The sequence below is a fragment of the Triturus cristatus genome, chromosome 6 (assembly GCF_964204655.1).
Source record: "Triturus cristatus chromosome 6, aTriCri1.1, whole genome shotgun sequence".
NCBI classification, from domain to species: Eukaryota; Metazoa; Chordata; class Amphibia; order Caudata; family Salamandridae; genus Triturus; species Triturus cristatus.
The window spans coordinates 1,227,966,269-1,227,991,154 of record NC_140589.1 but is presented as its reverse complement, the minus strand read 5'-3'; the positions used below and the strand labels follow the sequence as shown (position 1 = coordinate 1,227,991,154).

Genomic DNA, 24,886 nt, shown 5'->3' with positions numbered 1-24,886 from the left:
TTAAAAAGCTGTACAAATTCACTTAAAAAACCATAGGTTTCACACATGTTATAGTTAGCTGGACATTTAACTCGTAAAAAACCATTGAAATTCCCCCGTTATAGTTAGTTCAGATAACTATAACTCGCGCGGCCGCCACTCTATCACAAGGATGATGTCATCATGTCATGAGTGATGCAACTGACCATGTCATGAGTGATGTAATATGTGACGTCATCAGCAGTGGATTGCGGTCGCGCGAGTTATAGTTATGTGAACTAACTATAACGGGGGAATTTCAATGGTTTTTTACGAGTGAAATGTCCAGCTAACTATAACATGTGTGAAACCTATGGTTTTTTAAGTGAATATATATATACACACACACAAAGTTATTAGGAAAAGAAAAAACGCTTTTTGAATAGAGACAAGGCCCTAACTATAACTACCTACTGGCGACTGCCAGTAGGTAATATATATATACATACATACATACATACATATATATGTATATGTATATATACATCCTCAGTGTGGCTTTGTTGGCTGCATCCAGAACGCCGGTGGTGCAGGTCAGAGGAGAATACCACGCATGTCTCTTTAATAACTAACACACCTCCACTTCCAATAGAAAGGAGCCCACACTCAAATAAGGAAAATGTTGTTGCTATTTGGCACCAAATAAGCAAAGCTATCAGGGACGCGTTTCGGCTGACTAGGTAGCCTTTCTCAAGGTAGCCTTTCTCAACCTGAAAAATGCGTGTTTGAATTTTGCACTTTTAAACCTTTGAATACTGCCCACAGGTGTTGCTTACGACGTCATTCTGTTATACACTCATGTCCTCTGTTGGCAGGCGATTTCATTGTTATACCAATCTTCATGCCAAATTGCAAAAAATGTTTTCGTAAAAGATAAGTGTCTGATGTTATCCTGCCACGATTATATAAACATATATGTGTATGAATATATATATATATATATATATATATATAGAGAGAGAGAGAGAGAGAGAGAGAGAGAGAGAGAGAGACACGCATATCTGTTTTAACATTACTGTCATTTCATTGTCATGTAGATGTTGGGTTGCCCCCTCTTCCTCAACCCAGCATTGCGAAATTATATGTGGTTTCCGTCTGTTAGGCCTGGGTGAAGAATGCTTAGATAGATGTATTTAGCTGCTGTTTAAAACTCGGTATTACAACCTTTGACAGGTAACCTTACTATAAATCCAATTGGCGTAACCACTGCAACTATCTCCTTTAAATCCTGAATACGTTTAAAAGCGCACAAACTTAGACCCAGGGCTGTGTCACGTTGCTGCGCGCGTGCATCTCTGTGACTGCGGTCGCTTAGCACAAGCTGTGGTTCTAAACGCCCAGCGCTGAGATCCTTTGGGGTCTCAGTCAGTGAGTGAGTATGCAGGAAGGAAGGGAACTGACGTATGAATTTCCACAGTAAAAAAAAAAGCCAAAACGCGACCTGCTTGTGTGACTCTAAAGTGAACGCTGCGCTGCGCTGGTCTGCACTGCTCCATGAACGCTAAAAAGGTACGCTTGGTTATTTATTTCCCTCTAAAGTGGCTTTTAATCGGTGGGGTAAATCAAAATGGTGCCCCCTCGCCCACCACTCTGCATAATATGGTGATGGACCCTAGTTGTCTGCAGGGAAGCACAGCAAAGCAATGACCTTACGTCGCGCCAGGTGTTGCAGGCGGTGACATTGGCGCCGAACTTTGGGGACCAGGATTTGTTTTTCTTCATCAGGCTGTGAACCAGAGTGAGAGAGAGAACGTCTAAAAAAAACAAGAGGGGAAGGGAGGAACAGAAACATAAGGAAACAATAAATATGTATCAGGGAGAAATCGGGGACGAGAGGAACCTGCAAGCGCGAGATAACGAGACAGGAAGTTTGGAGTAATGGGAGAGGGAGGCACGAGGTGGAATCAAGACGTGTGGCAGGCATAGTATTTGGCGACCCGGCATTCAGCAGCGCTTGTGGTGGACCCCTAAGAAAAGCGTTAGGATTCTGCGTATGTATGTATGCATTGATGTGTTTTACAATTTTGCCAACATTGTGAAACTAAAAAAGAGAGAGATTTTGAAAAAAAAAATCGGGGGTCGCCATTTTCTCCATTGACATAAATTAATAAAAGATAATTTTTGGCGGGAGACAGCTAGATTATCTAAAAAAAATCGGGAGTCTACCATCTGGTTAGGGTCTGTTGGCATGTATTTTTATTAAGGTCTACGGGTAATCCCATATGTGTCGTCGGAGCTGCTCCACGTTACCTGCTGTTGTTCACGCAGCTGGAACACCTGAGGACTCATTTTAATAAAAAGTGAGTTAGAAGGGAATTTATTTGAATCGTCTAACTCGACTCTGGCGCAGCATGCGTATCAGAGGCGACACCTACGAATTTTGTATTTGGCCTGTGTTTTGCTGACTGGTTAGTAAACGTGTCCGCTTCTTGCAGTGCAAATGAGAGGGGAGGGGGTGGGGTTGGGCTCGGGACTATAGCAAGTATTTAAAGGGAAAGTTGAACTCTGAAAATATTTATGTCTAACTAATCCTTTCTCTTGCCATTCTAAATGTCTACTAATGTTGTTATGCTGCGTAAATAAAAAGTATTTGAGGTATGTGTGTTTGCCTCAGACAACCCCCGACATTAGTTTCATATTTCCTGCCCGAATTCTTGTTTTATGAGGCCAGGCAGTTTATCCGACTAATCAAGCTGCAAAGCAACGGAGCGCATCTCACGAGGGGGATTGTAGTTTGTACAGAGGGTAGTGCTGTGAAGGGAGGCGAGATCCTTCCAATTCTAAAATGCAAAAAATCTCCGCCTGTACAATATTGTGAAGTACCTCCCCTTGTTAAATGCCTTCACCCGTATTGTAGCAACCCTCAGGGCCGCCATCTCGCTCTTTGCTAGCAGGATGTCATGTATCCCGAGCTGGGGCCATATAACAACCAGAGGCAGATTTACAAGGAACTGACACATCTGCATAGATGCGTCAGTTTCCTTGCGTCAGCGCCGAATGTCCTTGCACCACTATGGATGCGCTGTATTTATAATACAGTGCTCCATGGCGCAAGGATTAACAGATGCGTCAGAAATTCTGATCTCTCTGTTGCACCAAAGTGACACTTTGCTGGAGTTGCTCATGAAAGTGACGCAACTCCAGCACTGCATCACAACAGATAGGTGAGTCCCATTCGCAAAGCCCTGCTTCATACCTTACGCCTGGTCTGAGCAGGCGTAGGGATTTTGACGCAGTGAAGGCGTAGGGTGACGCAGTGAAATCTTGTAGATTTCACTGCATCAGCTCCACATAGCTTTTTGCGTGAGAACGTCCATTCTGCATACATAATACCTGACGCAGGTATGTGACACAGGGCTTTACAACGTGACGCATCTCCCTAGATGCGTCACAATGTAAATTGGCCGCATTGTTTGCGCTGCTGTTGCATCAAAAAAAGAGACGCAATAGCAGCGCAAGGAGGCGTAAGGGGCTTGTAAATCTGCCCCATCTGCAGTGGGCAGTGTGTGCCCACTTTCTACGACTGTGCAGCGCAAATGTTAGCATGGCCCCCTCTGCTATACAGATCGCACCAGTGCTACTCAAGAACGGCGCCGTGAGGAAACCCTTTGCCTCTATGTCTGCAACCTGATTCCAGTCGCGACTGCTGGCATTGAACAGTGGCGGGATGGCGGGACAGCGGGGAATGGGAAGAATAAATAATAAAAAAGAACATACCTGATGCTGACAGGCCTGCCACCTCATGCCTCCGTGCTCTTCTGCGCCCAACGGTCCCATCCCGGACTTCTCATCCAACCCAGACGCTGCTCTCATAGAGAGCAGCGTGGGGATTGGCCTGAGCGGGCTGGTTGGACGCTTGCACAGACAAGGGCAGTCTGTGCCGTTTCTCCATCCAGCTGTGGAACACAGCTGGGTTGGAGAAACCTGAATGCACATGTCTGTTTGGCCATCCTAAGGCGGCCGGCCAACCAGACTACACATTTACAAGTGCCCACCACTTCTCCTCCGATTCCCTACCCTGTCATTAGAGGATTACCTGGCCTCGCCCCACCCTAGACTCTGCAGCATTGGCTGCCTGTGAAAAATAAAACATTAATAATAACGTTGTTTTATTTTTCATTCTGCACTGAGTGGGGCAACGTTCCTCTGTAATTACGGAGGAGCTGCAGCTGCCTATTACAGAAAAGGGTGCTGAAGCAAATGAGCAGTAGAAAGGTTCACTGACTGTGCACCACTAATATGTGGTGTCAGTCACTTCATGCGAGGGTGAAGAGAGTTCCATGGAACCCCAGGGCCCCGCCCTTTCAAAAGCAGGCCTTGTTTCTGCCTGCACAGTGAAAAGGGTCCGGCTCCTTGCAGCAGGCTGGGTTGCCTCCTTTCACTAATGTTCTACCCTTAGGGAAGGGACGAGTTCGCAGCATTAAGTGGAATAGGGCACACTGTTCCAGTGTAACCCTTTTAAAGGCATGGCCGTACTGGCTGGCTGTGCAAGCAGGCAAACTCCCGGGAGCTGGAGTCCTAGGAGCCCGGTTTTGACACTTGTAGGCCGGCTTGGCCTTCAGTATTGGTGGTGCACGTTACACGATCCCAGCGGCAACTTGGAAGAGTTGGTCTGGTTCTTGCGAGCATTAGCACGTCTGCCCATGGGGGCTGAATTTATAATTTTTGCCATGATGCAAATACCAACAGTGTAGCACTGTTAGACCTGGCTTTTCCGGTGGTTTATCCCCAGACTTTTTTTTTGCTTTTTATCCTCCCGTTCTTTTCCCCGTTTTTGTTGGTTTTAGGACACACGGCACTTTACCACTGCTGTTCAGTGATAGAGTGCATATGCTGTCTGTGTAAATTGTTATTATGGATTGGCGTTTCCATAATTGGTTTATTTGATTTACTACTAAGTCCCTAGTACAGTGCACTGTGTGTGCCCAGGTTCTGTAAATTAAATGCTGCTAGTGGGCCTGCAGCACGGATTGTGTCACCTACACAAGCAGCCATGCAAAAGGTTTTCAGACCTGCCACTGCGGTGTCTGTGCACAACTTTAGAACTCGCTTGGATCAAGGAAACTGCCAAGAAGAAGAGCTGTGGAAGTTGTGTGGAGAGACTACCACTTTGCTGTGTGCCTTGCTGTGTTACCCTGCAGTAGCTTCCTCTGTCTTGAGCAGAGAAAGGACTGGACTGAACTTTCTGCAACTTCTTTGTTTGAGTTTCTGCAAGGGTTAGAGGCAGAGCTTGTACCCTGTTTAAGAAGTCTCAGGAACAGCAAAGACTTCTTCTTCCTCTGGGTACCACTTCTGGGACTGCGTATCTCATTTGCCATCGAGGGAAACCGCAACTGGATGCCACCACCTAAACATCCGGCGGATCCGTGACCTGAAGGCACCGCAGAGGCCACTGCCGCACTAGGCACCACAACCCTGGCCTCACCGATGACCGCCGCCGCCAATGACCCTCTGCTTGCACCGCGTCCTGTGGGCACCGCACTCCGCACTACCTTGCTTCACTATGCCGCCCTGGTCACACTAATGATGTATGCCAGCTGACATCTTCTCCGTGGTCTGGGGCATCGCAGGTAAGCTATACGAAGCACCACCTGGTCCACACTGCAGCTATGGCCCACAGACGCCAGCTCTCATCGACCAGCACTGCCGCCTGCACTGTGACCTGTCAGCACCTCAACGAACACTGCCCTACTTGCACCGTTGCCTCGGTCTCACTAACGCCGCTGGATGACCTTCACCAAGCCGCTACCAGGACTGGGACCTGAGGGCACGGCACGCCGCACGGCTCCACTTCAAACCGTAACCGTTGCTGCTACTGGCCCGCACCAATGTAGTCAGCCGGACCCAAAGGTACTGTTTACAATGCTACTGACACTAACACCTTTCCGCGTCGACGCTGTCGACCAAAACTTTTGGATTTGGTTGTTTTCAGCTCTGCTGAAGCACCTGACAGAGCTACTGACTGTAAGGAACTGCATTTTTAAGGTTATTCTTGCAAAGTGCGTATTTTGATAATTGTATATTTTTTTTTGTCGTTTTGGTCTTGTTTGGTTTAGATGAAGATTGCTTATTTTTCTAAACTGGTGTGGTGGCCATTTGTAGTGTTTGCACTGTCTTACTGTATGTGTGCACAAATGCTTTGCACACTGCCTCTGAGATAAGCCTGCCTGCTCGTGCCAAGCTACCAAGGGGATGAGCAGGGGTTGTCTAAGGGTGTAACTCCCTTACCCTGACTAGAAGCAAGGGTCCCTACTTGGACAAAGGTGCAAACCATTGCCAACTAGAGACCCCCATTTCTAACAGGCGCATGGGGGTCCAACCCTCCAGTGACCCTCAACCCTTCAACAGGTCCTCATTCAGCCCAAGGTCAATGAATATCTGTGAGATATGGGAGACTTAGGGGCCCCCGTATCACGTTCTGCAGGGTTGGGGCATAAAGCCCCTATATATAATGCAGACCCTGGGCTTTTGTGTTGCTAGTCGTTGGGCGATAGGGCACAAACACAGCAGGGCCTCATAAAGGGTTGCTTCAATGAGAAAATAACCCCCTGGAAACATCATCCAGCACACAGCCTTGAAAGCTAAAAACGACCCCCTCACTAGTACAACAATGTCATTAATACCTCCACCCTTAAACCTCTCTGTTCACACTGCTCCAGACACATGCGCTCTAGAAGCAGCCACATTTATTTCTAAGGTGCCATGAGCTGTCATCCAGTGAGGATGCATTGTTTGCGTGTGGCTATTAAAATTGCCAAGGTTTAAACAAAGGGGCAAGACTGCCTCCCACCCAACAATCAACAGAGTAAGGGATCCACTACCAAGTGAAAATAAACGAAGCACAAAAGAGTTACTCATAGTACTGCAGTTTTCGAGGTAGTCACAGTTTGGTCCTCCAATACAATCAAGACCCATGTCCTTTTCTGAGGGGCATTTATGGCTGTTGCATTGGAGGTCCTTCCCGCGCTACACCAAGGTTCTAAGTTTCCTTACCTATTCCTCTTTTGAATGGGAACTGCATGCAGTCAACAAAGCTCTACGTCTACCTTTAGTGAGCATTCATGTTGTTCTGCATGCTGCTCGTTTTCGATCAGGTTTGATCGCCAATTTTTCTGCATGTGAATTGGAATTCACCACTGACACAGAGGTAGTGGTGAAATGATATTGTCACTGTTCAATTGTGCTTGCCCGCCTTCAAATAGCCAGGTCTTTCGACCAGGCACTCATTGTAAAGATGTTTCAGGTTTGTGATGCAGAAGAGGATCTCTACTTGCATACTACCTTGGGACACCAAGGCTTTGAATATTTTAACCAAGGCTTTGAAAATGCAAACAAGTTGAGAGAGTTAAGTGGCCCCTAGAGCAAATGGTGGCGGTTGCAGCTGTTTTTCTAGTAATGATGTTGCCATATGTATGTAGCACTGTGACAGCAAGCCCCACAATTTGCACAGAACATCAATACTTCCTAGTCACAGTAAGCTTTATAAGGTGGATTCTGAGTACATGAAAACGTCAGAACCATCACTCAATTCATCCTTATAAATCTCACCGCCTGCACAATGGTGTCCTTCATGCTTGACATCGCCGTGGCAGACATCAATATCCTTGGTCTTTCCAGAGGAGCCTGGCACCTTGATGCAAACACTGCAGTCCTTTTGCAGCAAGAGCATTGGGAGTAGCTCAGCATTCTGTCCATCATCTTTTTGTGTTGTATTTTCGCCCTACGTGGGAAGGGTATGACCAGACGTGGGTCCCTTGCTCGCTATGCCACCGGTTTCAAGCTAGCCAGGCTGATGAGGGGTGAATCCTTGAAACCATAAGGATGAATTAAACCCACATCTGTGACTGGGGGTGAATGTTTGACAATGTTCAGCATTTGGTCCCTCATCTTATTTGATGCACAGTAGCTCCTGCGACTCATAACAAACATTGAAAAAGTACTGGCAATGGACTAGTTCTCCCTCCTCCTGCAAAGTCTTACTTTTTGGCACATGAGCCCCAACTCGAGAGAAGCAGTAGAACAATTAAGCTCACTCGTACATGAAAGGAGTGACATGCGCAACTCGGTGTGCACCCTGAATATCGACCTCAGAATAGTGATGGGACACAAAATTGTGGACTAAATATAGAAAAGAAATTTGACAGTCGGAAGTCTAGTTTCTTTATACCTAACTCCACATATATGTACCTGACGCCGTGCATACATCTTCAGGGTACACAGATGTGGAGTTGGGAATAGTAAACCTATACTTCCCTATATGCACTCAACTTTCGATATTCTGTCCTTTGATATTCTGTTGTCGACATTTATGTATCACAATATTCTAGGGGTCTATATTTAGTATTATAATCACTCAATTCCCAGGAAAGGCCTAACATTAGAACCCTACTGGACAACGGGAAAACCGTGGTTCTCATCATCCTGGACCTCTCGGCCGCCTTCGACAACGTCTGCCACCACACCCTGTGCACACGCCTCCATGACGCAGGGATCCGAGACAAAACCCTGGACTGGATCACCTCCTTCCTCACCGGCAGATCCCAGAGAGTCCGCCTCCCCCACTTCCGTTCCGAAGCCACCACGATCACCTGCCGCATACCCCAAGGATCATCCCTCAGCCTGACCCTTTTCAACATCTACATGGCACAGCTCGCCAACATCGTCTGAACACAAAACCTCAAGATCATCACGTACGCCGATGACACCCGACTGATCCTCTCCCTCACCAAGGACCCGGCCACCGCCAAATCCAACCTCCACAAGGGAATGAAGGCCATCGCAGACTGGATGAAGACTAGCCGGCTGAAACTAAACTCGGACAAGACGGAGGTCCTCATCCTCGGCCTCACCCCCTCCGCATGGGACGACTCCTGGTGGCCGGCCACCGACAGCCTCCAACCACGCACGCAACCTGGGGTTCATTCTGGACTCAATGCTCTCTATGACCCAGCAAATCAATGCTGTTGCCTCCTCCTGCTTCAACACCCTCCGCATGCTCTGCAAGATCTGCAGATGGATCTCCATCGAAACGAGAAGGACGGTCACCCAAGTACTCGTCAGCAGCAGGCTGGACTACGGTAACGCCCTCTACGCAGGAACCACGGCCACACTCCAGAAGAGACTGCAACGCATATAAAGCACCTCCGCACACCTCATCCTCGGACTCCCACGCCACAGCCACATCACCACCCACCTGAGAGACCTGCATTGGCTCCCGGTCAACAAGAGGATCACCTTCAAGCTCCTCACCCACGCTCACAAAGCACTCCACAACGCCGGACCAGCATACCTCAACAAACGACTGTCCTTCTACACTCCAAACCGCCAGCTCTGCTCCGCCGACTTCGCCCTCGCCACCATCCCACGCATCCGCCGAACGGCCACCGGCGGCAGATCATTCTCCCACCTCGCCGCCAAAACATGGAACACCCTCCCCGTCCACCTACGTCAGACCCAGGACCTGCTGACCTTCAGGAGACTGCTCAAGACCTGGCTGTTTGACCAGTAGCTGCCTCCCCGTCTCCCCCTACCACAAAGCGCCTGGAGACCCTTACGGGTGAGTAGCGCGCTCTACAAATGTATGCTTGAGTGATTGATTGATTCACTACAAGCTCTTGAGGCCAATCAAATGGGTCATGGGACTGGGGCTAGAGGACACAAAAAACTGGTTAGTCTGTTGATGGACAAGACTCTGTCATCTGAATTGCTAGCAAAAAAAAGGACACCAAGTTAATTGATCAGGAGCCTGCAAAAAGAAATATCTGGGATGATAGGAGTACTGGATGAAATAACTGAGAAGATACAGATGCTGACAGCCAAGAAAGCCTCTACTCAGACAAATTCTGACAGAAACGTTATGCATCCACATGTTTTCCAGGGGCAACCAACATTAACCTACATATGCTATCATGCAGTAAACCCTCTCTGACCATCACAATTGGTTGTGCAACCTACACAGAATCAAAGGAGATCACTGAGCAAGGTGGGTGGAGCAATAGGGAACAACAGTTGATCTACCTCCAACTGGATGGTAAAGAATAGTGCTTGAGTGGAGGTGGAAATTGCCTGTCGTGAGTTTCCCAACCCCCAGCTGGGTCAAAAGCTTCCACCTTGAAGTACAACACTGAAATGCCATCAGTCATGGTCAATAAGATATGTTCCCTGGTGGGGGATAAGAGGATTTGGATATCATAAAAATCGCCAAAACTACAAAGAGCAAGCTGAGAGACGTCCTAGTGAACAAGAGTCTGTCATGGCTTAGGGACAAAGCTGGCTTAAAAGGACCTTAAATTTATAAGGAGTTTAAACATCCCTGAATGGAGCCCAGATACAGGCTTCATCATGTAGAGTATGGAGAGTGTAATTTGCAAACATGTCTAAAAGAAGTGCCATAGACATCATAGGGCAGTCTTAATCCTTAAACTTCTTTTCCAGCTTGGCTCCTTGCACCTATAGAAGTTGAACTGGCTATGCAGTTTTCTAAAACGCATAAAACCCTCATGCCTGTGAGTCACTCCACAATCTTGTGTCACCTATGTAGAGCAAGTTTGAGCTGAAGTACAAGTGTAGATAAAACACAGTATTTTTAATTAGAATATTCTAATTCCACACTTAATAGCCTGCTTGTTCTTCATGACTCGACTCTGAGACAGTCCACAATCAAATGACTTAGGGCCAGATGTATCAAAGGGTTTTGCCCATTCTGTGTCTATGGGAAAATGTGTTGGTACATAAGGCTCCAACTCTCTTTGTTTTGATCCTATGGAGGAATTACAGTCAGGTTAAGATTAAGTACTCAGCAGTGTACATTTTTATTGTTTTTATTGTTTTTGGAGCTCTAGTTATACTGACAATGAGCATGTTTTGGTGCATGTCTTATGCTTTCCAACATGTTCTCATTTTTAGGTCTCGCCTAGCGACGCAGCGAAGCTGCTTGCTAGCGAGATCTATTGTCGCCGACTTGACTTTGGAAGGGAGACAGGAGATGTGCACTTTCTCAGACCGGCGATGTGCACGCTCACGGCGTGTGTATCAGCTTGCTCCAGGACAGCACATGGGCACGCGCACGGCGTGTCTTTCAGCTTGCGCCTGGAGCTTGCCACCAGGACAGCAGATGAGCACGCGCAGGCGTCTCTAAACTTTCAAGCGCTCCCACCCACCGCGCGCTCGCCTGGACAGCCCCATCAGCCTGAGTTGTACGCGCACAGTGTCTCTTAACTTTCAAGCACTCCCATTGTGCGCTCGGCTGGACAGCCCCATCGGCCTGAGTTGGCGGCGGGTCGGGGCTTTGTGCGCAGCTGAGGAGAAGCGCTGTTTCTCACTCAGGAGGGACTCCGCTCGTGCCCTGTCCCTGCCGACATCCTCCTGAATGTGCTCGAGGCTGAAGGCGGAAGGCTTCTGGGGCTGCAGTCCCTGTGTACTTACGAGGCGAAGGAACAAGGTGGACAAAAAGAGGTAGGGTTTCTTTCAAATAAAGCATAATTATAACATCACTGTAAACAATTGGCCCGATGATGACAGCGCAGGAAATCGAATAAGTGCTGTTGCTCATTAGTTGACTCGATTCCAAACGTGTACGCCGTCTCTTTTATTGAGGAGATGTGCACGCATACTGAAAAGCGATGGACACATCTCCTGTCCCCCTTCTGTCGTCGCAAGCCTAATGCAGTTTCGCTTTGGTAATGTGCACGCGGGCTCAGTTCGGGATGTCCTCAAGCCCCAGTGAGCGACGCGCTTTCACTTGTTTGTCTTGCATCAGCGAATCTGGTGTGAGAGCACTTGTAAAGAAACACCTATTTTTTTGTGTATTCCAAATACCCCAAGGGAGCCCACAGTAAGTGGCACTGCTCCAGCCCTAAACTGGCCTATCCACATTACAAAGGGCCGGCCTGGCCTGACTAACACTGCCCCGTTTCTTTACCCACTTTTCAGAGGGAGCGGCTTCACATGCGATTAACCAGCCTCCAGTTCGTTCCACCTATCCGAGGCATCATATTTCACTGACCTTGGCCCAGCCCTACCCCTCTTTTTAAGTGAGATAAAAAAATGGGAGTCTCTCATAGGGTCGTGACCGCTGTAATAAAGGGCGTGGCTTAAAACACAAGCTAAAAATATGTGCTTAGCATAGTGTGCCGCCCGACTGGTATTTTGCTGCTTCTGTCCATTCATCCAGATATATTACACAACAAATAACATTACACCTACTACAAGCCCAGACTATTGGCTTAACGTTGCTTTCCACCCGTTGCTTTTCTGTCCGTCACTTTCCCCCTGTTGCTGGCGCACGTTTTTTTTTATTATTCTGTTACAAGCGCACAGCTTTTTTTAAAATCAACGTTGCTTTCCACCCTTTTTTTTTTATTCCTTTACGAGCGCTGCTTATGTCATGTCGCCTTCCTAAACAGCAATGCTAAACTCCCTTGTTTTCAAAACGGCCACTTGCAGACACACTCTTCATGTACAACAGGATTATAAAAAAAGTGGTGTTTAAATAATTATTCGCTTGGAAAACGGATTTAGACTTCATTGTCATTGCAATTTTTGACATGCTTCAAAAAGCATTCGTATGCTCCGATTGAGTGTGTACTCAGAAGTACCCCATGGCATAATTAGGCACCGATTTAAGTGATTCCCGATCATCGTGACCTAAGTAGTCCCGTCCCCCCCCAAGCCAAAGCAGGCACCTACTTCTGTGCTTAGAGTGAAGGTATGGCTGGCGGTCAACTCTCAAAAAACACGTGAACAGGGGTGATGGAAAATTTACGTTTTATCTTACCAGGTTAATCATGCAAAATCTCATATTTTACAAACCCTCTCTCCCTTCCATCTCGCTCTTGCTCGCAAACACACTCTACACACATGCGAGCCCTTCCTCCTACTGCCACATACCCTCCTGCGTATCTCACCAGGTCTCTCCTCTCCAATCCCCAGCAGCCCCTGCACCCGCTCCAGTTTCAGCCAGCCCTGTGCCATCTGCTGACACCCACCATATTCTTCCAGGACTGCAGACTTCGTTACTTACCCCCGCCAGGACGAAGGCATCGCGGCAGAACATTTCAGCCCCTGACGCCCCCTCCATACAGCTACTCCCTCCCCGCTATTCTTAGCGTTATGCCATACATCGTGCGATGCCTTGCAGCATGTCCCCAGAGCTCACGGGGTGCTCGGTGTACCTCTCTGCCCAGGCGGCCGCTCAAGGAAACTTCGGCCTCGGATTCAGACTTGGAGCCTCAGCGCGGATCGACGGCGTGTCTTCTCTGGCGATCCTCAGCTTGCGGAGGGACAGCCGATGTGCACGCTCACGGCGTCTTGTGCGCTCCCACCGCACTTTCAGTTTCGTTCCTGCCCTCCAGCAACTTCCAAACATCAATTAAAATGTCTAGAGAAGCCCCGTCATTAATCAGCTTCCTAGAAACAGACCGGAGGTTTCTGTAGTGGAAAGTTTGACTCATCCTAAGGCAGCGCAGAGGGTTAAACTGCCTGCTGCTAAGAAAGTGTCCCACTAGTTTTTCTTTCCTTTGGCGTGCAGTTTACCTATTTTGTTTAAAAATGTTTCTCCACATTTGCGAAAAGTACTGAGGGTAGTCTTGTGGGTAAGCTCCTTTTCTCACGAAAATCAGACAGCCCAGGGCGCATTGGACACACAAGCGCTCTGGAACAAACAAGGACGTTACACATGACACCGTTGACTCTTCTCACTATCAAAGAACCAAATACATATCATATTTATTTATTCCCACTGAGCTAGCGTAAAGCAGTTCTTTATTGCACACCTTCATTTTGCACACCTTGGAGAGGTGTGGCTCACTGGTTAGAGGCGGCAGATCCGCAAGCAGAGAATCGGCCAGGGACCAGGGTTCAATTCCCGACGCGGCAGGGTCATGGACCAGGGTCAAAACGGACTCGATAATTCTCGCCTCGGTACCTACTCTAACCAGGAACACACTCGGCAACTCTGGGCATTAGCTTGCCTCATCTCCACAACGGCCCCCCACATTCGCCGGGGATGCCTGGTTTCACCTTGGAGATACCCAGGAGGGACCATCTTACAGGGATAGCCAGGACGGGTTCCCCAGCGGTCTACAGCGCCACGACGCCTCAGGGCAGCAGTGCGCTTTACAAGACACATACATTTACATTTACATTTACCTCTGGTGGGTAGGCTGTGCTTTTAGGAGTCTGCAAGGCTTCTGAAGGTCGTGAAGCATTGGTGCAAGAAAAAATGAAAGTAGTTGAGGCAATATGAAAGATTTGTTGATGTAATACAGAGTAAAACGGCATTGTTCTAGGGCTGGAAGTAACGGACTCTGTCCATCTTCAAGTGCCACCGTCACTGCTTTGCCATTAGCTAACCAAGTCTGCCAAGGGAAACCCAGATGTCTGCCTAGCGATTGTTTACAGCATACCAAGTGAGTTTCCATATTGACTACAGCTCCAACCCATGTCTTGCCTTACACTATAAACACAGAGGATGCAAGCATCAAGGACTGCCAAAAGTGCACCTGGCACATTTTTACATGCAGAGTAAATTCCAGGTCAACCTGTGGAATCACAACTAACAAGCATTTGCAATGCAATAGGTCTCGCATTTGCGAGAGTTTGAGCTATTGGCAGCCTATTTGCTTACTGCCAGCCCTGCTTCTCGTAAGCAAGGACTATAAGCCATTTACAATGCCAATAACTCAAACTCTCGCAAATGCGAGACCTATTGCATTGCAAATGCTTGTTACTGTATGTTATGTATTTTGTAGCACAGATGCCAGCTGACCAAAGTGTGTTAAATAAAGCTAGAATTTGAGATAAACCTATGTAGTTAGCTTTAGTAGAGGTATTTGCATATTTGTTAGTAACACTAAAGCAAAAACTAGATGCTGGTATTGGAGACCTTCACTATTGTAGCACAGGGACTGTAAGGAAATGCCTCTTTTTGTATGCTCACCACCAGGCGTTTTTTTTTACTGATGCTGCTGGTTTTTCTAGTCTGTGTGTGCATTGAGGCCTGCTAGAAAGACCTCAGTGCCAGTGCCCCGATCCCAAAACGTGTATGCTGAATTGACTATGCCCAATTGGCATGCGCTAACTTACCTGTAAGTCCCTATTATATGGTACCCAGGGCTTGTAAGTTAAAGAGTTACCCCAGTGTTTGCAGTACTGGTTGTGCCCCCACGGGTGTGACAAAAGTAAAATGAGTTCCCCAGTCTGCCATTGCAGACTGGAAGGGGAGTTTTGAACTGGAAGCCCGACTTTGCCCCTGTGAAACATGTGTAACTTACCCCTTATGGCAGGCCTACCGAGCCAAAAAGCATGGTGCAGCATATTTTATGGGTAGATAATTTATTTTCTGTGTTCTGATGGTAAAAACGCGAAAACTGTCATTTTTATTGTGGAAAGACTTGGGGGCATATGTATCAAAATCTCCATTTGTGAATCTCAAATAGCGATTTTTTGAGAATCGCTATTTGAGAATTGCAAAACGGGATGTATTTAAAAATTCGCACATATTTTGCGAATTCTTAATATTCCTTAATTGCGATTGCGAAATCGCAATTAAGGAATAACTTCCCATTCATTCCTATGGGCCGGGAGGCCCATAGCAATGAATGGGAAGTCATTCTCAAATTGCGAATCGCAATTTGCTAATCGCAAATTGAGAATAATTTCAAAGGTGCAAGGGTGTCATGATGACACCCTAATGCACCCCTGAAATTAGCATGTGTGCGCATATGGCGCACATACATGCCCTAAGGGCATGTATGTGCGCCACATGGCACTTTGAAAAATGCCAAAATGTGCATTTTTCAAAGAAATCACAAATTACCACCAACTTGAAGTTGGTGGTAATTTGCGATTTCTTAAGGAGAAAACGCACAACTTGGGTGCGTGTTACATAGCATTTAAGGAATCGCAATTTGCGATTCCTTAAATGCTTATGCAAAATTAAGAAATCGCAAAATTAGCGATTCCTTAATAATGCGATGCTAAAATGGCTCATACATCTCATTTTGCGACTTTGTATTCGCAAACGCTGTTTTTTTGCGAATCTCAGCGTTTGCGAATACAAAATCGTTTGATACATATGCCCCTTGGTCACCCCGTTGGCTAGTGCAGGGTTACAGGGTGACCCCTCAGCTGTGCTAACTCCTGAACGATGCAACCAAATTTGATACTCCAAGGTATCAAACAACTTGTTACATTAAGCCTGACTTGGTTCTCAAGTCGAAATTAATGTAACATGCTACAATATGCAACTTTTCCAAAGTTGCCACTTTGTTGTCCTTAATTTCCTGTTGCCTTAACAGTTGCACATGAGGCTTGTACCTAAGACAGCTTTCTGCCCTCCTAGGGACATGTGTTAATTACTTCCGGGAAAAGAGACAATAGGAGCCTGCACTAGAGAGATGTGTTACCACCCTACTGTAGGAAGGCACATAGGTGTTGGCCCAAAAGGCGAGCTTCAAAGCTGAGGCTGCCTTTGAAGAACAAATGGGGAGTGCTTGGGAGAGAGGCAGTCCCATTATTTAGGCAGACTAGCTGGCAATTGGAAAGGAGAGGGAAACTCTGTTGTTAGACCCTTTTTTAGGGGCGTACAGTCTCCTTGGTAGCCATACCTCTAGGTTGGTCTAGAGAGCTCTGGATGTCAAGAGAGGGGTTATGCCATGTTGCGAGTGGGCAGAATGGTGCATCTTGGCATAGCTAAATTCCACACTTCCCAGGAAGTGGTCATCAGGAGGAAGGGAACCTGGTAGCCGGTTGGGTACCACCGTATCCTACCCTGACCACATTTTCTGAATATAAATAGGGCACCCAGAGCTCAGATCTTGTTTGGATTGGAAGGAGGACTGCCCTTTTGTACCATGGGACTGACAAAAGGTGGCTGCACCGGCGTGGACTATACCTGCTAAACCTGGTGGCTAGCATAAGAGGCAGACTGTGCCTGCTGTGTCCTGCTTGTGGAGATGTCTCCAGAGCCCAGCCAAGAGACTCCAAGGGTCAGGTAGCTGACCTCCTATATACAGCACAGGGCCACAACAGCTGATAAGCCTGCTGGGCAGCCGCGGCCGTTTCAGGTAAGGGTGGTGGGGTGGGTTATTTATTTAATTTTCCCTCGTGGTCGTCTCTCGAAATCCCCCCCCCACTTGGCCTCACCGCCCCATCGCTCTTACCTGCAGCGGCCATGGCTGCTGCTTGGGCAAGTTGGTAGCTCACCACCAAATGCTGCTGTGTAGCACCAGAGACCAGGACCCGACACTCAGCCGAGTTCATTGAGCCCGGGAGAGTAATTGGAGTGCAGCTCAGTTGCCCAGAAGCCGAGTTTTCACCCAGGGAAAGATTGGACTGTAACCACCATACCGGGTGACTGGTAGTCCAGTCGTAACTAGACTTCTACCAGCACTAAGAGGACCTCATGGGACGTCGATGCTGTGACTAGGACCACCTAACCCTCTTTGTGGACCAAGGAGTAGCCGCAGGAAGACCTCGGTTGACTGCATCACCTCCACAGCACCCTTGAGCATCTTCAGCAGCCCTCATCCCGTGCATCTGGACGACTTCCATACTTCTTCACCTGTAAATGTAACTGATTCCGAGGACCTTGCTAGTCCTCATGATTAGCTCCCTACAAAAGTTGGTTGCTAAAAGTGACTCTAAGTAACCTCATACAACTAGCCCAACTTTTTGTTGAAAAGGTTTCTCAGTTTCAAATACTTTGAATTTGCCAGTGCTTGTTTGCAGTTGAGTGAAATGGTTTGATTTACTATACCTTGTAAATTTCATATCTCCAGGACCCACTGGTGGATCTTTTTCATTGTGGTGCCAAAAATACATACAAATACAATCAATTTGTATAAATTGCTGTCGTATTTCTTTGTTGACGTTTCGATTTCTTTTTCAATTGTTTTGGTGCTGTTTAAATGCTTAGCACTTGTTCCTTTGTGTAAACTTTGCTGCTCAGAGCTACAGCTACCCAGCGTTGAGCTGAAGGTTTGACAAACCAAACCTACTGGTCCTAAAGGGATTGGTAAGTGTATTACACCGTGAGGTTGCACAACCACACCATATAATACACCCCATTTACTCACAGTGACATACTACCTTTGCATGGAACCAGGGTCAAAATTGAAACCATAAATAGCACTGGTGTTTGTTAATACCAATCCCGCACTACTGCAAGCCCAGACCCCTCCATTGGTGTTAGATATGTTCTCCCTCCAAGAACATTGCAATATTTTAGAGTCAATTACTTTACAGAGGAGGGGCTTTTCACCTTAACACCATATCATACATGGGCCTACTTGCAAATTATGTGTACCAATATCTATGCCGCATTAAAAGCAGTGCTTCGTTGATAATGTGGAACCCAATATTATTATTTTTTAAATTGGAAATGCTATGACAGGAGAAATAACCCTAATTATTTCCTTGCAAGTTGTTCACCCATCAAAAATGATGTGTCAAACATAAAATATCAAGGGGGGGGGGGGTAAATTTGTTTTTATTGGCATTTTATCAAAAGTCACAGACAATTTCTCAAGTAGAAAAATAATTCCATGACTGTAACATGAGATATCATCAAAAGTGGAGTAAAAATGATCAGAAAAGACCAAGGTGTATCTGTAGTGAATTTACCCGGGTAATCTGTGTGCATCTACGCGGGTTGGCCTGCTGACATTGTAATGTGCATAGGAAAGCTGTAAGTGCGTCAGCAAGCCATCTATACGATGTCAGGTGCATTAATGCTGTGATACGCATCAGGGTAGTTCACATACATGTCTTAGCGTAGTTTAAGTATCCTAGGGCTATGCTAATAATACTACCAGACAGGCTGCTCAGATATGACCGAGCACTGTTCAGATGCCAGCCTGTCAAGGGTGATTATTGTTGTTGGCAGCTGCTGGCAACAGATAGTGTTGGGGCAACATGGGGGGAAAATAATAATAATAATTTTTTTTAATGCTTACCTCCCGCTCCCGCTGCCGGCTGCCTCTGTGCTTCTCTGCTCCGGGGGCCACACAGTACAGACTCCCAGACTCCTCACTGAATTCAGAGGCTGCTCTCATTCTATTACCCAGCATGAGAGCAACACCGGGATTGGCCTGAGCTGACTGGTTTGATGCTCGCTCAGGCATGGGGAGTCTATGCCTTTTCTTCACCCAGCTGTAGAACTCAGCTGGATTGGACAACTCTAAGTGCGCAAGTCAGTTTGGCCGTCCTAAAACAGCGGCAGGCAAACCGACATGCGCACTTACACCACCACTCCTCCCTGCAGTCTATGGAGGATGGCCCAGCACACCCTGCTCTACACTCACGGCATCGGCTCGCCCTGTCAGGGAATATAAAATACAATTATTAATTATCATTTTATTTTTAATTTGCTGGCACTGAGCAGTGGGGTGATGCTCAATTGCCATTGTGCAGGAGCCGCCGCTGGTTATCGTTATAGGTCATGGCATCTTAGTGTGGCAGTAGAGATGCCTAGGGTGCTAGAATTGCTGCATACCGATCATACTCCCTCAGACATCAGCCAGGTCTGTTTTCTGTTAGGTTAAATACACTTACTTGACCCCAGTGGCCAAATTGCTCTAGTATGGAAACCTAACACTAAGTTCCTGTTTCTATAATGACTGAGTGTGTAAAGCCCCACTGCTATGCCAATTTCCCTCTTTACTTCTAAATTGTTAACGCAGTAACATCACATTGCCAGTTTCCGCATTTCCCCCTTATATATAAAGGGACATTGACAAGCCACTTTCAATGTGGCTCACAGTCTTGGAGGATCTGGATGTTTGTCAATGTTATACCCAAAATCCTCAACCAATCTCTGCCATTGGTGGTGTATATAATCACCACTGTGGTGACTTGTCGGGCAGCATCCTCAGTGGGGTTTGCTCCTAGGTACTCGCTTCCCTAGGTGAATACAGCCTCCACTCGAGAAAAATTACTGGCCGGATACGTCTGATGGTGCCTAAAAATACATCCTGTATTTTAAAGAAATTTCTTTTAATGAGGTAGAAAGTACAGGTGTAAGATTAAAAAGAAGTGGGGATGTTCTTGGAAGAGTTAACTATCCGTGACATCTTACATGGGTGGTCAACATGTTTCGGCCACAGTGCCCTATCGCTAAGCAGGATCTGGGCCTACATCAGGACCTTATTGTAATGTTGCAGGTCCCCTACTAGTTGTAGATTCTTATTTTTGATCTTCTATTTGACCTGTAAGTCATTTACTTATGTCTTCAATCTGATTTTGTATTTTTGGGCAAAATAGTCTTTGCTTCTTATGGCCTATGAATTACAGAAAAAAAGTTTTTTAGTGTTCGTATTGACGCCCTTGGGTTGCTCTTGATTCTTCTTATCCCATTGATGCGACTCAGTGGTGATTATATACACCACCAATGGCAGCGATTGGTTGAGGGTTTCGGGTATAACATTAAAAAACACCCTGATCCTCCAAGACTTCACTCCGAAAAGCTCTAAATTAGGTGCAACTGATTTTTCGTTTATATACAACACAGTATGGGTATTAGGTGTATGTTTATGTATGATGGTAAATGGCCATAAGCAATAACACATATTATTACTTTCAAAAACACATATATGAAAAGCTTTTAAATTTAATCTTCCCCGTCTCCCTTCCTCCTAGATATCTTCATATCACTAATGCTATTTCCTCACTATATCGCTGAACTGTACAGTTTCCTCAGCTTTCCTGTTTATGCCTCTCGACTTCTCTCCTCCCCTGTCTTCTCTTATTTCCACGATATGTACTTTTGATGCTACACCCTGTGCCGTTGCCATGCTTGCCATCCCAGCCATTGTACTCTTACGTCATCATTACGACGGCCATTGTTGGGTTCTTGGTGGGCATACCTCATCGTCCAGTCAGCAAGCTTTGATGTTCTATAACCATCCATGCCAACCCTCCTGATAGAGACAGGAGACTACTGATTTCAAGGCTAGTCTACCACCTCCCGATTCCTGCATTCAATCACCCGATTCCTCAGTGGGCTTCTGCCGACTGGGAATGGTCTAGTGAGACTAGTAGTATTCACTGCCAGTAACCTGCTCCTGCAGGCCAGTACACAGTATTTTTGTCATGCGGTCTCTTTCTGCCATAGCGCTTTCTCTGCGCTCCTGACAGGTAAGGGGGAAAAAAACTTGTATCTGCATTTCTGATATCCATTCCTGCAGCAGCACACTTTCGATTCCCATATATGATAACAGACCCGATTCAGGCCTCGATATAGTCAATGGGAGAAATACATTCTCTTGATTAATTTTCTAAAATCTCTCGCTTTCCTCTTATAAAATGTTGGCATGTATGTATAACCACCTGGTTCCCCAATTCTAAAGTCGGTAGCTCTAGCCTGGGTTATATCTCCTTTGCATAGTTTAGTTATCAATGAATGACCATAGTTTGACCATGTTTTTTTTTTACCTTGGGCTTGCACTTAGCTTCCAGGATTGGACACTAACTTTTGCCCACTGCTTCTAACTTCCTTCAACTGAAAGAAATTGAGAAGCCCCGCCGTGGTTTTATCTGCCTTTTCCTGATATTTCTGAACATTTAATTATGCATTTATTAGACATTAGCCCACAGTTGCAAGAAGAATATTTCTTTTCTAAGTGCCCCACTTTCAGACTCTCTTTATGGAAAGACGAATGCCTTAAGCTAATTGTAGTTTGACATCATGGTTGTTTTAGCAAGATTGGCAGCAGAGTTTGTAAAAGAAAGTACAAGTCATGCTAACAGTGCGATTGCGCAGTTTCAAATTTTGTGAATCGTAAAATGACGTTTGAAAGTGAATGATATACTGTTGTTAAGGAGGCAGCCATTATTTTGTTGAATTATTAATATTTCAAAAAAGATGGAGCAAACATAGTATAACAATGTAATCGCAATTCACAATTTTATCCGAAAATGCGTTATTGCTTTCAGTTTTTAACAGATCTGCTTGCTGTTCAATTATTAGCAAAAGCCAAAAGTGTACTTCAAAGGCCCAGGTTTACTATTATCTCTGCTGGCTACTCACGAGACGCAAAACAATGCAAAGGGCAACACAATCCACCATGTACGTCAATTCACCAAAATCCCTGGGGTAACGGATGTGAAAAGACTTGCCCTTTGACCTCCCCACTTACATCACAGAAAGTGACATCATGCAAAATTTCCCCCAATATCATCCTAGGAAATGATGTCACAAGACATGTTACTTTGATGACACCATGAAAATGGACATCACTGCAGTTACAAATCATGCAATAAGTGCAAAGTTGGTAAAGATGTTAGGTACTGTCTTTATGATCTCTCTCTTACCTGCTTCTCTCTCAACTAGCTGTTTCTTTCTCCTCCATCTGCCTCTTTATCGAAGCAACCACATCTTCCCCTCAGCTCTGTCTCAACTTGTTCCATTTCTGTTTCTCCTCTCTCCTCTCTCACCGCTCTTGCAGGTGTCTGCCATCTACATCTCACTTTACAATCATTGCTACCTCTCTAAGCTATTTGTATCTAAGCTGCTATCTTTTTATCATCAGCCCTCACAATCTCACCTGCCTCCCTCTCTCTCTAAGGTATCGCTTCAGTTTCCCTGTTCCCCTTCACCTTTCTCATACTATACCTCTTAACAAAGTCTTTTCCCCTTCTCTGAATTGTCTTTTTTACCTGCCTCTGTAACCTGACTCCTTATTACTTCTCCCACCTTTCTCACACCTCTCACTCCCTCACCCATTTATTTCCTTTCCTCGCTCTCTCTCTATATATATATCATCTACCTTGCACCAGCACCTATGCCTACCTCTCTCTTGTCTGCCTAATTCCTCTCGAGATTATTTCCCCCCTCTCTCAGCGGTCTCTTTATGAATTATTTCTCACCTATCCGCTCAGTTGTTTCGATTTCCTCTCTCTCACACCAGTCTTTCTCTTTCTCTTTCTCTTTCTCTTTGAGATCTCTCACACCAGTCTTTCAATATCGCCTTTATTACACCTGCTTCCTACTCTCCGTCTCCATCTCTTTAATCTGTCTCCTACTCACCTATCTCTCATCTGTCTCTTAGATGTTTCCTTTTCACCCTGTCACATCTCTGAAGTGTTTTCCTGACTTGCCTCTTTTTTGCCCTTTTCTCACACCTGTCTTCCCTCTATATCTCTATTGAGCATTTCTCATTTACATGCCTGTCACATCTCTGTTTTTCCTTTGTGGCCACTGTCTTAAACTTCTCTCCTGTGTCTCTTTCACTCACACCTGTCTCTATCTTTCCAACAGATATTGCTTCGCCTCTGTTATTACTTTCTCATGTGTCTGTCACCTCTCTGTCTTTCCCTCTGTCAGCTGTCTCTTTTTTGCCTGTCTGTCTTAAACTTCTCTCTTGTCTCTCTCACACCTGTCTGTCTCTATCTCTCAACACATATCTCTTTATCTTTCCATCTCTCTCAGTTGCTGCTTTATTTTTCTTTCTCTCTCACACACATGCTTCTGTATCTCACCTCTGTTGTATTTTCTTCCTCTTTTCTGGACCCTCTGCTGCTCCCTCATTCCTGGCAATACTTCTTTTTTTCTACTCTCTGCTGTATTTCCCCTTTACCCTGACTGTCCATAGAGTGCAAGAGACATGGAGGCCCGCTCAATTAGCAACATTAAATTATGTTGCATAGTTTTTTTTTTCAGTTTACCACTGTGCTAGGTTTTCGTTAGAGATGCAGGCTGCAGAAACAGCTCAGCCCATGGCCCACAGGCCACAAATGGTAGAATTTAGTTTCAGTGCAGTGTGGTTTCACTGCTGAATGTTTTTCATGTTCACCTAGGAAAGGGGTCGCAAGTTAAGTGCCAGGGGTCGCAAGGGGTAAACTAGGGGTCGCAAAAGTAACCCCTAAATGACGTCCATGGGTATGTGAATGTTCAATTTTTCCTTATTTACTATTTTTTCTTTGAAAGTATATGCCTGGCACCATAAGACGCCAGACTGTTACTTTTTTATTTCTAATATTTTAATTTCCATTACACATGCAAGCAAAAAACATACATTGTCAGTTTGCCAAAGACTAATCTAATAGCTTTACCAAAGCTTGTTTGTTAATAGTTTGCTTTTTATTCAGACTTGAAAATAGACTAGCTGGTTTGTTGTCCCTGTCTGCAGTAATTGTCTTTACATTGACTTTTGAATGCACTACATGTGCATTCAAATCAATTAGTATATTAGGAGGCCTCGGGTTTATGGCAGCTTTGAGCAGAGCATACACAGGGAGACCAACAAACCGTCCTACGCATGCGCATTTGTCTCTCAACCATAGACGTATCATTGGAGAACTGAAGCGTTTCCCGGGTACCTGAGGAAGGAACCGACCTCATTAATACTTGTCAGGGCTCGCACATCCTTTCTGAAAGGTCAGAAGCCCTTTAATTAATCTGAGCCTTCGCTATGTTACAAGAATCGACATCTTTGCATATACCTACCCACAGAGGTCTGGTACCAGGCGTGCCCTCTGACCAGAAAAGGTCACAGGTCAGAAGGCACACAAAATCTGCGGATCAAACTGAACTGGCCGCCCGTAACATTTCGTGGATGGTTGCCTTGCCCTTATCCAATGTGTGTAACTACTGCTCAGCGTCCTTGGGAAACTTCTAGTGAGGATATAACCTACACGTTGGCTTCTTGTACTTAACAGAAAGCACACAGACATGATTTATATGTCGGAACCATTAGCTGTCATATCTTCTGAATAATTCATACAAAGGCGGAAGCTGCCTGCTCGATGTTTTTTTCTTTCTCGCTCACAGTTTATTACTGTATTTTATTTTCTCCCCCTTCTCTTTCCTGTCTGTTTTGTAAGTGTATGATCGCATGTCCTAACAATCTATCTATCTATCTATCTATCT

At 45.9% G+C, this 24,886-nt stretch overlaps 1 protein-coding gene across 1 annotated transcript in view; it reads left to right on the top strand.

The window, feature by feature from the left end:
• Nucleotides 1-1,373: 1,373 nt before the first annotated feature.
• The window catches only part of SYTL3 (synaptotagmin like 3), a 523,043-nt gene continuing 499,530 nt past the window's right edge, over nucleotides 1,374-24,886 (top strand). Inside the window, exon 1 of the mRNA XM_085612149.1 lies at nucleotides 1,374-1,527. The gene's annotated coding sequence lies outside the window, so the exon portion shown is untranslated. The remainder of the gene's footprint in view (nucleotides 1,528-24,886) is intronic.